Below are 10875 nucleotides of genomic sequence, written 5' to 3'. Positions count from 1 at the left end.
TAGTGTGATAAAATGACTGCAATTTCCCTTCGAGAAATTAAAAGTCTTGAATTGGAAGGAAAGACAGAAACCTCCAGGCTTATATTAATGTGCTCAGTCATATCTTATAGCACTTAAAAGGTGTACAATCTAAAATGGAAGAAATGCTGTGGCCTCAGGGCACAGATGATGTCTTGTTTTATCTGTATCCCATAATGTTTCTGCTCCAGACAGATGCAGTTGCTATGACAACCTTGAAAGTAAGCATGGAGGAGCAACTGTTTCTGTCATTATTTCTTTTATACATTTCCATTGTTACGATTGAATGATTACTAAACATTTGATGAAACAGTAATTGGTGAGATGGTGCCCGTGGTTACTGTTTGTACGCTGGTAGAAAATAGTACAAAAATAGTGTTATGCCTTTTGTATTTCATCCTGTTCACATTGTTTTAATTAAGTACTTATATTATTCATAGGGAATGTAAGTGCTCGCCCCTGAGGGCCATTGAGAGTGACTCATCGGAGCCACCTACTTAGGGAGAAAATGGTCAGCCTTGAACAGAAATAACTGAGCATGCAGCCTGAAGCTCTATTTTGTTTCAATTGTCTCCTATGTAGCTTATGTTGGATAATATTGAGTGTTAATTCACTAACATCCAACAAAATGTGGTATTACACAGCTCAAAAGACATCAAAATGTTACTCAGTCAGTCGACATTGGGGTACAGTAATATGAGAAAGTAAGATCTGTGTTATGAGAGACAGCCAAGACTTTAAATCGGACTGAAATCTGTCAATAACTGAGTATGAGTGAACCCCTTCAACTTCTCTACAGATCTTTATTAGATCATCTCTGCAGATGAAACCATTACCCTGACTGTCCTGGCAGCAGTAACAGGAGGATAAGTGGCATTCAGCAAGGCAGATACTCCCGATGACTCGAATAGTGGGCGGTTCGCCTAAAGAAAGAGCAATAGTCGATCGGAAATGCATTCATTATTTTTCCTCCCACTGGAGTCTGCTTTACTCTTTCGGTTAGAGTCTTTTTCCAAGTAATTGAAGGGTTAATTTCAGATCATTGACTGAGAATGTAGACATGTTAAAGACAGACAGACAGAGGACAATTCAAGGCAGTGTCTATAATTGGGTTTCCTTGACATGCAACGTTTTGACAGGCCTCTACAACCATATAGATGAAATAAGCTCAGAGTTATTGCTGATGCTGGCTGAACCCATCACTCATCCTGCCTGCTCTCCATCGGAGACGTGCAGGCTGACATCTCATATGAACAGCCATCTCCATCTTTTCACTCAGAATATTCACCTAAAACTTTGTTTGCTATATGAATATACAATTCCCTCAGTTTGAAACTTCCCAGTTGCATAGGCTCGCATCTTATTAAACCAGTCTTTTTGAAATCAGTATTCTACATTATTTTGAATGCCAAAAATCCCTGAGAATTAAACTTGTGGAAAGAAGGCAACTCCTATCCATAAATTAGTTTGGAAAACCCTGGCAGGAGAAATGACTAACACTCTTCCCTCAACAGCTATCATTAAAGGTGGGGTAGGTAATTTTGGAGAAACCAGCTCGAGTGCGGTAGAATTTGAAAATACACAGCCGGAAGAAATCTGTTACTTCCTTACAGAGCCCCTCCTCCAACACACACGAATGCGCACATGACCAATGAGGGCACGAGATAAGTTTGTGCACAGATGGAAGGCTGACAGGCAGGTAGGCCATCCAGTTATTTTAGCCGGGCCGGCTCAGATGATTGGTCATGCTTTTTACAGTACTACGGCTTCCACAGATTACATTTTTTATGGATTTTTTGTCAAAGCACTTCAGGTATTCATTGTAATCGGGATGTTAAGAGCATTCCATGGAATATAACAAAAAGTGTATCTCGAGCTGGTTTCTCCAAAATCACCTACCCCACCTTTAAAGGAGACCTATCATGCTATATTTGAATAATATATTGTAGGGCTATACCTATATAAGGTTTTCTTTTTTTCTTTTTTTTCGTTTTCTTTTTCAAAATACCAAACAGATCATGCATTTTAGCCATGCCTCATTTCGCTCTATTTTGCTCTCCTCCACCCTGTCTTTGCATGCGCTGCAGCTGACCACGCCCCCCTGCAAAGGAGGGGCCGAGTTACGAGCGTCATGTTACCATGCTGTTACCATGCCACGGCAACCTCTCATTCCCCTGATTGGTGGAGAGTTGGCCATATAGGCGGAGCTCCTCGTCACTGACGTCAGACTATTTTCAAATCTGTATCAGATCCGTTCCAGCCCCGTTTTTAGAGATTTTGGGTACGGAGGAAAAGAGAGAGGGTTGTGTTTTCTGACACACCGGGGACACATATTCATGTATACAAGACGTACAAAGGTGCATTTTGCATGATAGGTCCCCTTTAAGTGGCCTGTGAGTGAAACAGATGAAAGGAAAAGTCCCTGCTGGAATTAAACTCACTACCAGCATGTATCATTAATCTCAGATTTGTAGTGCTTTCCAGTCGTTTTAATCATGAACTGTTGTCTATTTCCTGCTTCCATCTTCATCTACAGTATATTACTAGTTCATTACTAGTTCTCCACAGACAGAGCGAGAGTGCATTTTGTTTTATATAAACCTCAATGCAACCTTCTCAAATGCAACACCACATGACACATGCTGCAATTAAATGATTTCATCTTGTATCACTGTTAAGAATTAGTGCAACATAGTCTGGCGAGACACTCTGCTTTCTGAGAGGCCTGACATTTAGCATCAGTGTTTTAAAATAGCAACATGTTTCTACAGCTGATACGAAGCATTGTTGGCCAGTTAATAGTCATGGTTTATTTTTCTTATTTTTTCATGTGCACTTCAGGGTTTACGTATATCTGTATGAACAATACAGATACAAAGAAGTAGGTTATGAAGAAAAAGCATGCAAAAGAGTCAACATTTCTCTCTCTTGCAATAGGGGGGTTGTTTTAGGCTCGGTGCTTTTCTCTGGTTGCTCATTGAGCCAGTGTGCATGCATGGTTAAGTAATGCACACAGTGCTTACATGCATATCTGCTTCATGCTTCATGCTCCAGTATGCGTGTGTGTGTGTGTGTGTTGTGTGTTGGTGTGTGTGTGTGTGTGTGTGTGTGTGTGTGTGTGTGTTGTGTGTGTGTGTGTTGTGTGTGTGTGTGTGTGTGTGTGTGTGTGTGTGTGTGTGTGTGTTGGCTATAACAGGAGTATTCACAATCTGTATTTAGACAATAGAAATGAAGTATCTGTATTCAGTCACTGTTTTACTTTTAAAACATCAGTATTTCGATTATGTGAGGAGAATACTTTTATAATACCTCACTGCTAATTTAAAATGTTTTCCCAGCATACACATACTTCCTTCTGCATGTATCAGGCAGCAGTAGAGCAGAGCGCTAGAGAGTGTACATGGAGACGTGTTACTGTAACCATGGAATATAGGATTAGGCTAAGGAACCAACATTAATAATTGCAGCCACTCTGTAGTTGTGGTTCGATGTGGTAGTTACATATTGTTCTATGTTTAGTTGCAGATATGTGCATGTTCGATTCTAAGATTAACAATTTATAGATGTATCTGAAAAATACTTATTCTAAGCGCTTTTTTTGTATCATTGTTGTGAACTAAATGTCTTAAATCAAGTGCCTGTCTTGTGTCATTTTGCAGTATTGACAACTTAGTATTTGTGGAAAACCAAATTAAAGGATGGTTAGCATCAGTTCGTAGCACTCTTACAAGCTGCAGGAAGCAAAGACAGCCCCTAATTTAGCCCAATCCATCACACCCATTCTGTATCGCCTTCTTATCTTTCTTCAGATGAATGCATGAAACCTGATCGGATGAAGCAGCTCCAGACCAACAAGGTGAAACTCAAATCCTGCTCACAATGCCTTATAAGAGCTGGAACAACACTGGCTCCCCATAGAAGGATTTGCCTTGAGGCCATTTAACTTACACATCAATACAAAATCAATGGTGCATATAGCTGAGAAATTGGAATATATCAGCAGCAGAAAGTACTTTAACACAACCGCCATTGTAACCCATATGTGATCATAGCACATTCGCCCGCAGGCTCTGCACTTTACCATATATCGGCCTGCGGACAGTTCTGAGCTTTAATTTGATCAAAAACACGATGGAAGCGAGCGTGATTCGGAGATGACATGTTTAATCAAATAAGCATGATGTGCATTTGCCAAAAAAAACAAGTTAATCTGGTCAGTCTGATCAGTAGCAGAGTGTCTTTTTTTTGGTGTAAAGCAGCAGACATTTCTCCGGAGTGAGGGAGGAAATAGCTGTCATTCCAGCACCGAGCATGACCTTGGGAGGACCAGCACTGACTTCTGAGTAGTACTCTATGATAAAAACAACCATCCATGCGCTCGCTCCAACACACACACACACACACACACACACACACACACACACACACACACACACACACACACACACACACACACACACACACACACACACACACACACACACCACACACACACACACACACACACACACACACACACACACACACACACACACACACACACACACACACACACACACACACACACACACACACACACACACACACACACACACACACTCACTATGTAGTAATGCACTCTCCCTATTCCCAAATCATACAAACTCAAATTGCCATTATCTCCCGGTCTCTTTAATTTTATGTATGTTCTCGCTTTGTAGCCACATTAAATCCTCATTAAATTCTTCTTTATATTAAATAATTGCTTCGAGTTTTCTCTGTTTGGTTCCTAAACTCTTAAACCTCTTCCCTCTCTCATTATTTTCAATACACTCTCTCTCTCCCTTCCCCCCATTGCCCCGGGGTTGGGGGACTGCTGGGAGCTTTCACAGTACAAACAGGCCTCTCCACAGCCAGCGGGCCACAGCTTTAATGTTGCCATCTACCCAGGGCTTCTCTGCGAATGTGTTTGGTAAACATGTTGAGGCAATGCAGTAGTAGTGATTTACAGCCAAAGCAACATAAAAAATTGTTTTTTTGGGTGATAATTGTTCACTGAAAATCTCTAGCCATCTGCACGGTAATGAATCTGCTTTTTCAATATGTCCTAAAGGGCCTGGGACACCAAATTACACCCCCAATAGGAAATTAGCGCCCCTCAGAAGTATTGTTGTAATCACACCAAAGAGACGACTGAGATTTAGAGATGGAAAAAGCATCTGTCAATGGGACTGCTGGGACTGATCAGTGGAAAGTCCAGCTGTCACTGACCAGCTCACTGGAACAGCTGGAGGTCTGTCTCACAGGAACGGGACCATGTTTTCAGACTGTCGCTCAAGAGACATCAGTTCCCCCATTCAAGTTGTTTAAACGTGCAGGTCACCAGGAGGTTTAGATAGAAAGTGAAAACTTCCTGCGAGTCAGTGGTTTTGACCAACATTATAGAACCTCATCAACTTTGTCACACGTATTACAACGGGGTTTCACTTCCAGAACAAATGTCTGTCGCGTTTAGTTTCACAAACTACATTATGATAAAAACTATTGAGCTGAAACAAAAAACTTTACTTATCAATATGTCAAAATTGTCTGTGAAACAACTCCTACGGTCCCCTAGTTTAAAGCGTATCAACTATCTATTATTTATTTGCTGCTTCTCTCTGCTGAAGAGGACATTTGAACTTTTTTAGACATTTTCTGGATCAAAAGATTTAGAAAACATTTACCTAATCAATCAATGATGAAAATTGAGCTCACACAACAATCAATCAGCAGCAATCTTCAATGACCGATAATTATGTAAGACTGTTTTCCTGCCCAAATGTTCAGCTTGTTTTTTAATATCATTATAAATTGAATATCGTTTTGGACTGCCGGTTGGACAAAACAAGAGATTTAACGACTTCACAATTGTAATGGCTGTTGGGCTTCATTCTGACATTTTGCAGACCAAGCGATTTATAAATGATTCGAGAAAATGGAAGCTTTAATGAAAGTAATGATTAATTGAATCACATAAAAAATCTGATCTGAGTATTTTATGTTGAACATGACAGTGTCACTCTAGCCTTTGACATATACTAAGATCAAAGCTTCCTGAATTCAATCTGTTTTCTGTCCCGGTGAATGTTGGCACCATGACGTATTCACATTTCAGATCCAGTGTTTTTATTTTTCGCTGTGCAACAGAGAGGAGATTGTTGCTGTCGGCACCTGTGATCAGTCAGCCGCCTGCAACTGTAGCAGCCGACCCTGAGCCACAGCCCGGCTAATTTATAATGTCACTGGCTCTGCTGGCATGCAGCAACATGGCATGGTTGAAAAACCCCTCGTCCGTCGCCCCCTCAGTTTTGATCTCGCCATCCCTTCATCTCTTGTTGATTCACTTTCAGATCGCCATTTCTCATTTCAGTCTCATTTTTCCCCAGGCTTTTTCTCCTCCATATATCTATCTCCCTTGCCATTTGCTTTTTCCCCTGCCCTGACAATCTCTCACGCCATGAGAAAAAGCTACTTTTTAAGACCACTGCCATATTTATATGCTTGAAAAACCTCCTTAATGTCTAGGTACAAAGTGTTCAGTCTGATGTTTCTGCAGTCTTTCTTTTTGGGTCTCCCTACCCACACTTCAGTTCTCAGGGAGGAAAGAGTGTAGAACGGACACATCAATTACCACAAGTCCTCCCTCCCTCACATGCTCTGTCTCACACACACACACACAGACATACACATACACAAACACACATATTGTGCCCCACCCACATAAGCATACATACAGGTACATGCTTAGCGTGCTAACCCAACCAGGTTGACGTGAAAAAAGAGGTGATATATGAGGAGGACAAGTGCTTACATATAGAAAGGATCACCATGCATGTCCTCTCTTTCTCTCTCATCCTCTCTGTCTCTCACACACACACACACATAGTATAAGGTCCTTCATTTTAGGTGCTGAATCATCAAGCCGGTTCAGGTTTGTCAGCTTTTTGTTTCCCGTACTAAATACACGAGTGGCCAAACAGACAAGAAGCAGAAATGTGAGAGAGTTAGGGTTAGAGTTAGCATTAGTTATGGCAGTATCATTATAGAGTCAATGTTGAATTATGCAGATTTTAGATTAAGGTTTACTGTTCTTTCACTTCTATTGATCTCCACATGTTAAAGTAGTTAGTTAGAAGGTGAATAGACACCAATTATAGTTTGAAAGCACATAATTCAGCTTTATAGTAGCTACAAAGCTATACAGTTAGCATGTAATGCATTCCTTTGTTAAATTGCAGACACATGCTGCTACTAACAATTAATGTTACCATCAATTGATCCACAGATTATTTAAGAATCTATATTTTTGTAAAGTTTAAAATAATATTTGTCCTCTCTATAAAAGTCCAAAGCGATATCTTTAAATGATTGGTTTTGATGCTCGAAACTCAAAAACATTTTATCAGTTTAAACTTTGTATATTTAATTGAGAAATGTAAACAAAAAAATATTCAACCTGTATGATTCTGAAGCTGAAAAAACTAGCCAGCTAAAAGGAAGTAAATAACATTTCACGCTCTACAGATCCAGAGTGATGGTTGTCACCACTGCTCAGGTATATGATGTAATGAATCCTAAAGGTTAAGGAGCACCGTTATAAACAGCACTTGCACTAGACTAAAGGAAGTACTACATTTAAATGTAGGCATTAACTGGATTACTGTCAAGCTGTCTGCCTGTTATATTGGATTAACTGTTAATATGCAGAAGAAAGGTTCAATTGGATTGGGGTCAGTTTGGATACTCTGGAACAAATGCGCCCCAGTAATGGATTATTAATACTATGAGGCATTTATTGTATTCAACATTAAGGGTCCCCCAACTGGCGTCCAAAAAACCACAGGGGGTCTTTAAGTCAGTTCCCTATCAAACTGTTTTGTTTTTTTATTCCACATACTTGTTACAGGGAGTATAAAGTATGTGTCTGGATGAGATTATTTTTTTCTTTAACAATATCAGTTGTTCACCACATGATTATTGTAGCCCAAATAATTCACAAATGCATTAATAACACAAATCTTTTGAAAATCTTAAGAAACACAGTTCATGCTATCAGAGTCATTTATTTGAGTCATTGTGCATTTTGTCTTGTGTTTAAGCAAATTAATTACCATCAAAATACGAGTGTAGGAAGGTGGAAAGAGAGTCTGTGACCATAAGGGTACAAAAGATTACAAAAAAGACAACTAGATGAACGAATTACACGAAAAATGGTTATTAATATTGTAACTACGGGTATTTCTTGACACTGCTGTCAGCTGTAGATGTATATGCTATAGGGCTATATCGGTATCCGTATTCATACATACGGAACCGTCACAGTTCGGCACATGCGAGTGGTGGATCGGACGAGGACGGTGTGCGGTATGCTAATGGTAACACATGCCAAACATGCTCAATCATATCAGAAGGAGCCCGGCAAAAGACAACAGCAGTTCAACAGCTGATCCCCGCTGTTTTTAAGAAGCCAATAGACATGAAAGCCGAGAGACCAAAAGAAATAACGGAAGCTATTGGCATATATATTTCAACGGAAATGCGCCCTTGAAACGCTTTGTTATCATTTATTTTGTAATATTTTCAAGACATTCTTTTTAGTTTTACAGCTTGATGAAACCTTTTTGTTTGACATCAGCCGTTGTAGATAATCTGGGCATCTGAGTGTGTGTGGTACTGTTTGTGGTTTGTTTTTAACTGTTTAATACAGCTCATTATTCAAAATGTTAGAGTTCCTTATTTGTATACTGAAACTTGCACTACTGTGCAAAAATAAATAACAACAAATCTGGAATTATGCATTTGCGACTTTTTTTTGCTTTTTCTTGTTGTACCGAACCCGTACCGAACCGTGACCCCCAAATCAAGGTGCGTACCGAACCCGTACCGAACCGTGACCCCCAAATCGAGGTGCGTACCGAACCGTGACTTCTGTGAACCGTTACACCCCTAATACGCTGGACACAGATTTATATTTTGTTCAGCTCTTTGATGAAGAACAGAGGGCTGTTTTAAAACAATGCTACTCTCACTGTTTGAAGTGATTTGATAATGAATAAAACATCACAGTAAAAGCATGTTAGTGCAGACAAAGGATATAAATGTGTGGGATGATCAATAGGAAACGGTGCCAGCCTGCTACATGGACTGCAGATGAGCAGCTTGTCTCTGAACAGACACCTGATCTGCTGACACATAAATTATTAACAACAATGCGTTTGTTTTTAACATCTAAGAAGAATTATAGCCTGCCTACTAATTGCTGTTTTGGGATGTAGACCTGCTATTTTTTTCTGTATACGGTGCCACTTATCTGGACTGTCATGCTCCTAAATGACGTTTCCCATGTTATTTAATGAAATGCTTTAGTTGCAGTTAAACGTAACTCACTATACTGGCTTACCATCAGTGCAAATGTCATGCCTTTAAATGCCCGGCCTTTCACAGCTGCTTCCCTAGAGATCCAGCTCTTATCTGGTGTGCATTAGATATAATAGACTGATGGATGTCAGTGCACAAAGTCTCTTTGCGGAGCACTTAAAGCTTTATAGATTTGAAAGTGCTGTCTATTATACCTGCTTAAATGACTATTTCCTGCTTTTTATATATTCAGGCTTATGAGTCTGCTTAAAAAGAGATTCAATGCTCTTTTTCAATAGAGGTGGAGTACAAATATAGATTTGATTTATGCAGATAAAAAATGTTTATGTGCAAAAGTCTGTGCACATGTAGTAACAAGAACTGGAACCTCTATTTAACATTCCCAAAACGTTACTTACATTTTCGTCGCGTAGGTGTGTTTCCTGTTTTCTAACCGTAACATTTTTTTTAAGTGACGCAGGGTTGTAGATTTGTCTATATTGGCAACATGTCGCAACATGAGGAGTTTGCTAGGTTTTGTCCTTTGACGCATTAAAGTACACACATCATATCGTGCAAACAAGTAGAGAGAGATATAAGATTATAATTTAGTATTTTGTCCTGCTAATCAGATTTTATAAGCGATAATAGGAGAGTGAATGGCGTGTGTTTGTGTCTATCTAATCAGATTAGACGTGATTCAACACTCGTGGATCAGAGGACCCCTGCCTTCTGAAACATGGATCAACACATCCATCAATCACCAGGGAAGACACGCTGGTTTTAAATCATCCCTGAAAGGTCCAATGGTCCCCGCTGTGTGATGAAACGGATCCAATGATCAGATTTGTTTCACGATTATTGAATGGCAGTGATTTGCGCGTGAGAATCTTAAAAAGGGCAATCCTCCCTGAACCATAATTCATAGTGGTTAGTCCTGTGACCTTGGGTTCTTAAAGCGGGTTGATGTGGAAAATACATGGGGAAGGGAAAAGATCAGAGCTGCAACTTTAGTCTTTGATGTCATCACGGCCCGCAGCCTGTTGATGACATCACAGATTACTATCATTCTGTTCCTTTTGGGGGAAACTGCTTCAGAAATCCACATTAAGGTGACCACAGTGATTCAGCTTCAGGGTGGAGGATCATTTATCCACACACCATCCTCCTCCTCCCCCCCCCCCCTTTCTTATTCCTCAGCTCTACCTTGATCTCATTTTCTAGAATAGTCTTTTCCAGCCCCTATCATGAGTAGCATCTGTCACCTGTGAGCATGCGTGTGTATACCTGAAAATGTGTGTCATTTCCCTTTGTATGTGTGTGTGTGTGTGTGTGTGTGTGTGTGTGTGTGTGTGTGTGTGTGTGTGTGTGTGTGTGTGTGTGTGTGTGTGTGTGTGTGTGTGTGTGTGTGTGTGTGTGTGTGTGTGTGTGTGTGTGTGTGTGTGTGTGTGTGGGCAACCGCTCTCCGTAAAAAGAAGC

Source organism: Pseudochaenichthys georgianus, chromosome 10 (assembly GCF_902827115.2).
Source record: "Pseudochaenichthys georgianus chromosome 10, fPseGeo1.2, whole genome shotgun sequence".
Lineage (NCBI taxonomy): Eukaryota > Metazoa > Chordata > Actinopteri > Perciformes > Channichthyidae > Pseudochaenichthys > Pseudochaenichthys georgianus.
This window is presented reverse-complemented; position numbering follows the sequence as displayed.